This window comes from Elaeis guineensis, chromosome 1, assembly GCF_000442705.2.
Source record: "Elaeis guineensis isolate ETL-2024a chromosome 1, EG11, whole genome shotgun sequence".
NCBI lineage: Eukaryota > Viridiplantae > Streptophyta > Magnoliopsida > Arecales > Arecaceae > Elaeis > Elaeis guineensis.
In genome coordinates, this window is record NC_025993.2 from 172,708,046 (window position 1) to 172,718,692 (window position 10,647).

Sequence of the window (10,647 nt, forward strand, 5' to 3'; positions counted from 1 at the left end):
AATCACTAAATAGATGTTCCTAAGAACCGTCTATGGAAAAAGAAAACAGATGACACAATTATTAAACAGAAGATGCCTTCCTACAGTTAGAGTTCGCCTCCGTCAGCTACCAAACAGAACCGATCCCCCCACTAAAGGTTCGATCTCATCACACAACTGAATCTCCCCTCCAGGGGGTTCGGTGCCATCACATCTTACCCGATCTTTACTTGAGGTTCAAACTATAGAATATCTGACGAGCCCCCTATCTTGTCACATGCAATCGTATCGCTCTGCTCATCTATCCCACATCATGTCTTGTCACTACTTTCACGGCTAGTTGAGCGCCAAGCCAATTCATGATCGCTGTCAGGGATATTTAAGTGCTTCGCACGGCTTCATGCAACAGGACAGTCATAATAACTCTCATCTTTTCACTGTTGACCCTAATTCTCTTGGAGTCGCTCCAACTAAAGTGGTAGTACCGATCCCCAACTCGACTGTATGATTCCATCCCCTTTCGAACCTCTCGACAGTCGATCTCTCCTAAAAGTAACTCAGGGCACCGAGTATTGAATTAGAAAAAGCACAACTATTTTTTTAGATTCTTGATCAATTCTTACTCCTAATCGGACCAAGAACCTTTCACTATTATAACTAATCATTTCTAGGAGGCTGACCTCTATAATATTGACCCTCTGAATAAAACCCTGCGGGAAGCCTTCTAATATCTATATCTTCGCTGCCGATCCCAATCCCCACCAGCCCATGGACGGATGAACTCGAGCCAACCGATCGATCTTCTTCTTTGATCAATGCACCCCGTTTAATAGTAAAGACTTCTTTTAGTCCCTTGACTTCGGCATCCAAGGAGGGATTGGGCACAGGACAACAAACAACCACCACATGGACAAACCCAAGGGTTAATAATGACTTTTATCTATGTCAAGTTAGGATACATCACCGCAATTCTAGTCACCTCCCACGTATCTACTAAGTCCATGTCATGTCGCCTCCTTTGTCGGCTGTACGACAGACAAAAAGCAACTTACCAACTGACATAATCTGTATGACTCATCATTATTAATCTTCCTATAAATAGAGGTAAGAAGGAGACTCCTAGGCACACACAGAAAATATTTTTTGCTCTCCTATTCTCTCTCTCTTCTCTGTTGTGTCAGATTTTTGATTTGACCGTTGAAAGGTTTTTATCGAAGCCAATTTCAATCGAGACTTATTTTGCAGAAATATCACTCCAATGACCTTTCGTTTGCTCCAACTATTTCTGTATGGAGTCAAAAATATTTCGTAATATTAATTGAAAAAACAATTAAAATTAAAAATAATTAAAAATATCCATAATATCGTAATCTTCATTCAATATCATTTATAAAATTATAGTAGGAGGCGTAAACAGGACCAAAAGCTACAGAACCAATTTAAGATGGTGAAGAGAATCCGAATTCTATGCTAGATTCAAGATCGGAGATCTTCTTGAGTGGCGTTTCATTGATATGACAAGCAACTATAACTTATGCCACGTGTATCATATGATAGTATGTTTTCATCAAGTTCCATGCACCATCGTATCAATGGATGGTTATGATTAGCATGATGCACTACGATGTGATGCGTGACGTAAATTTTTTTGAAAAGTACAAAATCTGAGGGGCAGAGTTTTCGCTCCACTCTTTTGACAGGTTGGGGGCGTACAACGGTTCGTATGGAGCATTGTAGCCCTGTAAAATTCCCTTCCCACCTTCCCTCTATGGATTTTTCCCTCCATTCTGTATTCGGAGTGAGGACTCCTTCTTCCTTCCCACCGAAGCTCCTCGTCCCATCCACGACCGACACCCCGTCATCATGGATACAGAGCTCCTTTCTGGGTCGAGGTATCGACGCCCCGCAATAATGGATGCAGAGTTCTTCTTTAGGTCAAGGTATGAGTTCCTGACCTTCTCTCCTATCGTTCTTGGCACTTCTCGATATCTTTCTTGATATTTTCGCAAGAAAATTTAATTTCCTCATCTTCTCTTCGGGATTTCCATGGACTTTCCGTTTTTTTTCTTTGGTGATTTGGAGCTATAATGGAGAAATTAGGGCTTTGATACTGGATATTGAGATCATTCTTGATATCTCTCGTTAGAAAATTCTTGAAATTGTTGGATTCTTTTGTTTTTTTGGTGAAATTGGATACTTTTGTTATTTTGTTTTCTTTTGACTGATTTGGTAGTTAGGGTTTCTGGCAGATAAGAGATGGCCTGATTTAACTTTTTTGGTGCAAGATTTTGTTTCAGAAGGAATATCCTGGTCCGAATGTTTGATATATTACTGTGATAGCGGATGTAGTGTTACAACTGCTGGTAGTGTCTATATCTACTCAATAAATGCTTATATTAATATCAGTTTGTTTATAGTATTGATGGTCTTAGATCATCTGATCTTTTTTGCAATACATTTTTTATTTTTCTTCAATTATTTTTACTGTAGTCTCCTTCTTTATGGGGCCTATTACTGGAGATTTTTCAATTTATTTCCTCTAAGAACGTTTACAGGTATAAACATAGCTTCTCTGCTCTTTGTATGCTAATTGTGTGAACAGTCTGTTGCTAATGCTATTCATGGTCGTTGATCATCTCTTTTTTTTTTTTTTTGCAATTGCATTCTTTGACATCATTATTACGTTGGGCATGCCGAACAATCCTATAATGATAATTGTCTTTTTGCTGCGGTATTTAGTTCAATATGTTGCTCACGTCTTTCCTGGTGACTGAAATTTTTACTGCTTACTGCATTGAGCTACTCTATTACAGTTTTCTTTTTTTATTTTATAGTTTACTTGCTTTTGGATATGTTTACCATCATATACCACAAGAGACTGTTTGAGATTTATCTCTTTTCACTCTAAATATTTATTTTCAAAATGCAGTTGCATTTGCTGAAAGTCATCGGATCATTGTGATATGAAGTTGTCATTGATTCACAGCTTATATTTATGGACAAATTTCATAGAAATGTTACAATGGAGGGAGGTTTAGGTGGAAGGTGAATGCTGTAAGTATTCATGATTATGTTTTAACTCTAATTAGGAGTTAATTTTTTATGTCTGAAAAAAAAAAGTACCATGCATCTGTTGGATGAATCTCATGTTTTTATTATTATTGATATTTTGAGAAGAAATATGATACATGAATTTGGTAGAATCTTATAATTAAACTACATAGTACTATTTCCAACATTGGTAACCAGTTTTATCTTTTCTTTCAAGCAAATTGACCATTCTTTTATGTAACATGGCTGCCTATACTCTCCTATAATCTGTCAAGGTTGGTTGTATTCTATTATATGTCCTTTATCACATTGACACTTTAATTTGTATAACCACTGAAATTAATATTGGTTCTCCCAATCCATTGGGCCATCTGCAGTTCCCTCGAAATCTTTCTTTCTCCATGGAGTGCCAATAAGTTTGGTATAAGTAGATTTTAGAATTAGTGATCAATATGAACCATGATTTTTTCATATACTTTGCATATTATTTTTTTATAAAAACCATGTGAGTCCTGATCTTCCTTAAAAAGCCTTCTGCTTAAATCTATTTAAATCTTATTGAGGTTTTGTGTTTACACGTCAAATAAGGAATTGTGTACGCCTCTTTCTGTTGTTACTCATCTTGCAAGATCGCAACCTTCTAATTGGTATTGGATGTTGCCTAGCAATTTATGGTCTACAATTAGTTAATAAATAGTGCAACAAACTTGGTCAATGGAATCTGACTCATTATTTTTAGGAGTTAAAGGACAATTATAGGATGATTGGCCATATGTACTTTGAGATAAAGAGGCTTTTGCTTAGACACTTGCCGAGTGAAAGATATGGAAATGTAAATGGCTCCTCTTTTTGAGATATAATGTTGGTTCAACTGTTTTTTGAGATATAATGTCATTTTTCTCTATAGATGACGCATGATAACTGATAAAAAAGTGCATGATGATATGACCATGATCATTACTTCAGAAAGAGGCCCATAGAGGTTTAGATGGTTCCCAAGAAAGAGAATCAAGAATTAGAGGATTGAGATGCGCAGAAAAATGACAATAATTATAGTCTATGATAATAGCTGAGGTGGTATGTGGGAATATGGCAAAGGCAATTTTTAGACAGTGATGCCTCATAACTCTGGAAATGGAGCTTATGGCTGAAGGACAGTCAGAATATTGCACCTATCAGATTCTATTTCTGATCATGCATTCTTAGGATGTGATGAAGAAAAACTTGTGCAGCTTATGCATTTGGAGGGTGTGAAGATGTGGAAAATGTGATTGACTTCTACTGGTGGGGCAGGCTAAGAGAATGCTATATTTGTGAAGATGTTTTAATAGGGGTATAAGAGGTGAAAAAAATGTCTGGATCTCAAAATTAGCGGTTGGCTTTGTCCTAAATAGATATAAGAGAACCCTTACTGTGCCTATGGAGTTTGTATAACTGTGGCAATTCTATAACATGGTGTCTCAGAAAGCTTCCAGTAAATTAATCAAAAGGATAGAGAAGGCTAATTGTTGCTAGTTTATGATTCTCCTTTCAGTATTTGAAAAAAAAAACTATTTCAGATTTAGGTAGTGGGTCAACACTATGATTGTTGAATATATTTGTCTCTTTTTTGGCAGGTCTTGGTAAAGTAGGGTTGGAATTTCCTGCTTATTCACTGCAGCCACATCAGAGGTCATTTGATGAAGTTCATTGTGAAGTCCTATACAATTTCTGAAGTGCAGTTATAGTTATAACCGCATGTTGAATTGACTTACTAAGAGTGAGAACCAGGTAAAGTACTTGAGGGTTTCAACCTTTTTCTCTTAGCCTGCTACAAGTTTTCTGGTTACTGAAGAATATTTCTGAGGTTTCAATGGTTATGACTAATATTTGGTACTATTCTTTTTGAACCATATTGCTGGTAGTGTGAAAAAGCATGAGCATTTTTACATGAATGCTCATCAATTTATCAGTTTGAAAATTAAAATGTGCATAGCCCTTAAGTTGTAAGAAAGATTCACTTTCAAGACCAAGCTAATATGGAAGCATTCAAAAATGCATCAAGCATCATTTGGGTGGCAAAGGGATTAAAATATGGAACATGCAAGTTTAGACAGACCTTTATTTTCACCATGGTATATAAATAGATATTTACTGAACTTGCACTTTGACAAAATTTAAGATAACCTCCATTTTGACAACAATGTGGATGTTAGCATGGATGAATTTGGGAACCATAGGCAATGCATTGGTTGGATCCACCTTTCCATCTTAACCAATGATCAATGTCCTGTCACATTTGCTCCTAATTTTTAAATCTACATCTGATGTCAACATTTCTAATAACTTTTTGATAGCAAAGTAATATCTGGCAACCCTTGGTTTCCTGTTGACCTTATCGAAGAAATATGCAGTGCCTTTCCATTGCCATTGCCTTCTTGCAACTGTTTATATGCTGGGATTATCGTTATTCTCGATAGCTTCTTAAATCAGGATGTTATTGGACTTGACACTGATTATAATTAGTTGATTACTGATAGTAAATTAATTCCACATGGCAATTGTTGCAGATGTCTGGTGCATATATGCAAGTGCTCAGTTTGCATGTGTTTTTATGCTGACAAGAAACATTTGTGAATTATACTGTCTTATCTTTTGCATTTCCTTATGTTGAGCTAAAATATGAGTTGTGTTTCTGTCAAATGAGGTGCCTCAAAATTTCTGAGACATGTGCAAGGCATGCCTTTATGATACAAGAATGCATGCCGTTACGACATAGTTGTTTGTGGAGTAGTCATAGAGATTAATGTAATTCATATTTTGCATGAGTTTGCAATCCTTTACATGATAGATCATTTAACATGGAAAAACCTTTCAAATTTTGCTAGTGCCAAGTGATAATTTGGATTTATCTGATCATGAAGGTGAAGATCTCATGTGTTGTGTGCTATTCATGGATTTGGGGACATTGGAGGGAATTTTAGAATTAGGTATAGAAAAGTACTTTGGTGGATTTTTTGGCATATTGATGTCCCTAACGAATGCAATTGTAGTTTGTTTATCAGGACTTTTTCGATGGTTAAAGACGGCAATCCTGTAACAGATGCCACGATTACCAAGTGTCAAGGTCTATATGTACCAATCCATATGTACCATACCTTACTAGTACCTTAGTACTAAGGTTTAGTTTGGGATGTGAGTCGAATTGCTATGTACCAGTCTGAATCAAGCGGAATCACCCAATACAAAATTAGGGTGCACCCATACTATACGGATCCATACCACCCAGTTTTGGGTGGTACCATTATAGAAAGTGAGAAAAAGGGGACATGAGCTGTCTTGATATGGGGTGTGTACCGTATCGTATTGACCATATGGGGTATCAAATTGGTACGTTACTGGTATATTGAGATTGCGGACCTTCCAAAGTACTACCCTAGGTACATATTATTGGTCTTATGTATCAAATTTTAATTCATTTGGAGTTAGTGCCTCACAGAGATTGTGTTGATTCAATAATTCCATCCAAAATTTTGGATCCTCTTTTTTCTCTATTGATTGCAAGCATCCTTTATGGTGAGATTCATGTTCTATCTAAACCTTCTCAATTGTTCTACATGATCGCATCAATTCCTTGTAGTGCTTCATAATTCATACAAATTTGTGTGCAAGCTGGTAACGATATGTAACCTTACTTATAGAAAAATTTGGCCTTAGTTTTGCACATATATGCTGCCATAATGATATGTACCTTGCAAAATTTGGCCCTATTTATGGTCAAACCACCCCGTAGAAATGTGTTAATATTGAAGTGGGGCCAGATGATAGAGCAAAATGAATATTATCTGGAACAAACTTTTTCATTTCAAAAATGCATGTCAGCAAACTATGTAGCTGGCTAGGTCAAGTGGTATGGACATTTTCATAAAAGATACTTCTCTGCCTCAAATTTGAATTGTATTTCTTTTACTGTATATTCATTAGTATTCTGCAGTCTGTTGCATTCATGAGCTGCTGGATTTGTTGTTCTTGCAGCAATGTGCTTTGTTTCCTTCAGGAGGTTGGTTTTAGGTGCACTTCTCTGCTGTAGATGGGGAATGGGAACCAAAGATGAAGTATCATTCCTTTCACAACGTATTTGTCTTGCATTGTTGATGCTCTTCCACTGCGCTGCATCGTAATACACTTAAATTTTCAACAAAGTCTTCTTAACCTTGAGGTACATTTTTCATCGCTCAAGAAGTTTCTTTTCTACCTCTGATGTCAAGTAATATATTTTAGCAAAAATTCTGCTTTCCAGCACTCATGGTGTGAAAATCCCATAATGTTAGCTAGAAACAGAATTTGCCAATTGATGCTCATGTAGCCTAACCTTTGCTTTAGTACGTGGTTGTTGCAAATAGATGTTACATTATTTCTAGATGATGTACTTCGTGAGGATGCTATTTTGATTCTTATATTTAGTGTCCTGTGAGATAATTCAAGATCAATGGAAACTTGGTGTATGACATATAAATTAGATTTCTGATTTTTGTTTTTCTAATAGAATTCATGTAACTTCCAAGCAAGTATTAATTTATATATAATATTAGTTCCCTAACTAAATAAATCCATAAAACTCCTTATGTCCTTTTATCTCAAGCATAATATGTCTAGACCTTTGTTATCTGTTATTTCTTAAGAAATGATTTTTGTCTCAATTTGATTAAATAGTCAAGCACTATTTGTGGATGCAAATGACATTGCCATTAAAATCCCGTCTAAGTATTCCTTTTTCTGCTTTCTTATACCTATTGCATTTTCCCATTGGACAAAATATCATATCGGATCAAATAAAGTAACTTGTTCCTCCTGTACCCCTTGATGGTTGCTTACATCTTCAGAACAAGTGCCCTAGCATTTGAAGGACCTAGAATATTACAAAGGTGTTCTTATTTAATCATGACCCTGAGTGCCTTTTAATCATAGCTGAAAACTTAGTAGTATCAATATCTATTAATTATATCTTATTATGGCAATTTTTTTCTTATCGTGTGGTGATATGAAATATCATATCTGATTTCTAATATAAGAACTTGGGTTTGTAACATAGAGGCCCTGGATACGATAGGCTTAAACAGAGTTGAAAATGCTAGTCATTGCCGTAAGTTCCATTTCAGGACATTATTACCTCAAATGCTTCATTAAGATAATGGTGAGGCCTTTTTATCTTCATCATCAGGATGAGATGCTGTCCTTAACCAGTCGTAAAGCCTGTCAAATGGGCTGGCCAGCTTTAGATTTTGCCTGTTGTTTCTGGAAGATCATAGCTTCATGCCTTAATTTGCGTTTATTTTTTATGGTATATAGTTACATTATGCACAAAAGATGGTAGATACTTTGATTTTCTTATTTTAATTTCCTTGACTAGCTCACATTGACATTGATGTCCTTTTATTTTTGTAAAACCAGGGCCGGATGCAACCTTCTTTTTCTGGGCCAGAATGAGTTCCATGAGGAGGTTTTGGATGCTTTGAAGTTTGTTGGCAATCAATCAGATTTCACTATTCAGATACTAAGGGATATTACAAATTTTCTGTGCTCTGCAGAGATGATTAATGTGGCAGAGGCAGAGGTCCATCTCCTGTCAGAAATTCAGAATGAAATTTACAAGTTAACTGGACCCTTAAATGGTGCAGCTAGTATCCTATCAGAGAACAAATGAAAGTTCTGAGAAAATCAGAGCAGCCATTTTTGACTTGTATGTCTCCAGAATAAGTTTGCTACTCTAAAAATTCACAACTACTATATCCATCTTAACATCACAAACTTTATTTTTGTCTTGCAAAAGGCGTTGCATCTTGATTGTGGCAGCATCACTGATGCTTTTGCTGGGCATACTTGGTTTCCTTATGAAATTTATCTCCTTACTGAGAAATTTATTACTTTTAATTTGTAGTAGTTCATTTCCTTTGCACCGGTTCACTTCTTTCACATTTCTCCAAACACAAGAATGGATTTTTTTGCACTTCAACTTTGAACATACCACCATTTTATCTTGATCTGTAGCAATTTTTCTCAGGTGCTTTCAGTTTTTTTTTTTATCACAAACATGCAATTTATGTGTAAGCTGAAGGTTGCGTACTTTTATTTGGAGATAAGCTACGGCTTAACTTAACATATGATTTTTTAAAGGTTTGAAATTCTTAGTGCCTGTTATGCCATTTGGCCTTTCAGATTTATAATATGCGGTTTGCTTCTTGTGGCAGTTATCTTCATTCTGTGTGGATTTCTCATGATCCTTGATAAGTAGGAATCTCATTCTACATTTTCCCGTCCTACTTGTATGCATGTATATGGGCAATACATATATAAATTTGCACATGCATGATACCTATGAGTGTGCACACATACATGTCTGTATTTGGTACTGAAATTTAAATACTTGCCTATCAACAAAAATTGCAGTTTGCATTTCTCAGAGACTATCTATTGTGCTCTTTCTGCACATACTTTGTAATCATTTCTCTTATTTTTTTTCAAAAAGCACCGACCTGGTCATGAATTAGATGCTTTTTTTCCTCAATTTTGGACAGTGTAGTGGTGTATGTTTTTATGATGGCATTTCAATGCTTGTAAATGGAAATATTTCCCTAGTATTTGAAAGAAGGATGATTGTGAATAGATGTATTTGCATATTATTGTTGTATGACTAGCTGGTAACTTCACAACTTAATATATTCCAGAATATCCTAGCCCGAAATTGTGTTCATCTTGATACCTTTTGCAAGAACCGCAAGAATTACCCAACCCCCACCTCCCCTCCAAAAACGTAAAACAGCATAAACTAATTTTATGGAAATGTGATGTTTTGTGGGTATCGAATAGATTTCCCTTCAACAGAGTTCTTTAATAACTATGCGCTGGAACATTCTCAATATCAGAATTCAAGGAATCAACCTTTAAAATTTTCTCTGTATCGCCTTTGAAGTATATGCAGACTTTTCTCAATAGCAGGGCATTTTTTTACCACATCGGATTTTGACAAATAAAAAGCAGTGTTTGCGAGGTTTTACTTAGGACAGTGCCAAGTTTTACTTAATAACAGGTTCTTTTAACATAATAAGATATATAGTCTGTTTTGAATGCTGAACCAAAAAATGTCGATGCCAAGTAGTGCAAATGGTGAAGTTGTCGGGCTTTGATGCCCAATGACCTAGATTCAAATTCCACCTACACTCAGGTGGCTGGGTGGGCGAGCCTCCTTTGTTTTCTTGGAAAAAAAGGATAAAGAATATTGAACCAAATTTGGAAAGCATCAAACTACTTGAATCCTTCCCCCTCTAAATTATTGTATCAAATTAACGTACCTACAGAATGCTAACTAATTCTTGATGTATGAATGATGCAGGTACATTGCTTGGTGAATGGTAAAAGGCATGGGCTGACAGGTGAGGTGCATATTTGCATGTTGCTTGGTGATTGGAAAAAGGCTTGGGCTGACATGTGGAATGGTGCAGATTGTCAAATTAAAGCTACCTGAGAATGCTAAGCCAGGTGGTTCACAAGGAGCACTTCAGCTTCCAATTGTTCAATGAATGAAATAGTCTAAAACCTTCTTGTTGGTGATTATTTAGCAATTTCAAATTTCCTTTTCAA

At 36.0% G+C, this 10,647-nt stretch overlaps 1 long non-coding RNA gene across 2 annotated transcripts; it reads left to right on the forward strand.

Annotated features, from left to right (window-relative positions):
* The first annotated feature begins 1,684 nt into the window (after window positions 1–1,684).
* On the forward strand, window positions 1,685–10,647 carry LOC105039614 (uncharacterized). Of its 2 annotated transcripts, XR_012136857.1 has the most exons (7): window positions 1,685–1,919; window positions 2,909–3,033; window positions 4,647–4,800; window positions 7,045–7,228; window positions 8,461–8,749; window positions 10,400–10,439; window positions 10,509–10,647. It is a non-coding gene; the product is annotated as an uncharacterized lncRNA (long non-coding RNA). The 2 variants fall into 2 exon arrangements; XR_002163935.3 differs by having other exon boundaries at window positions 10,400–10,647.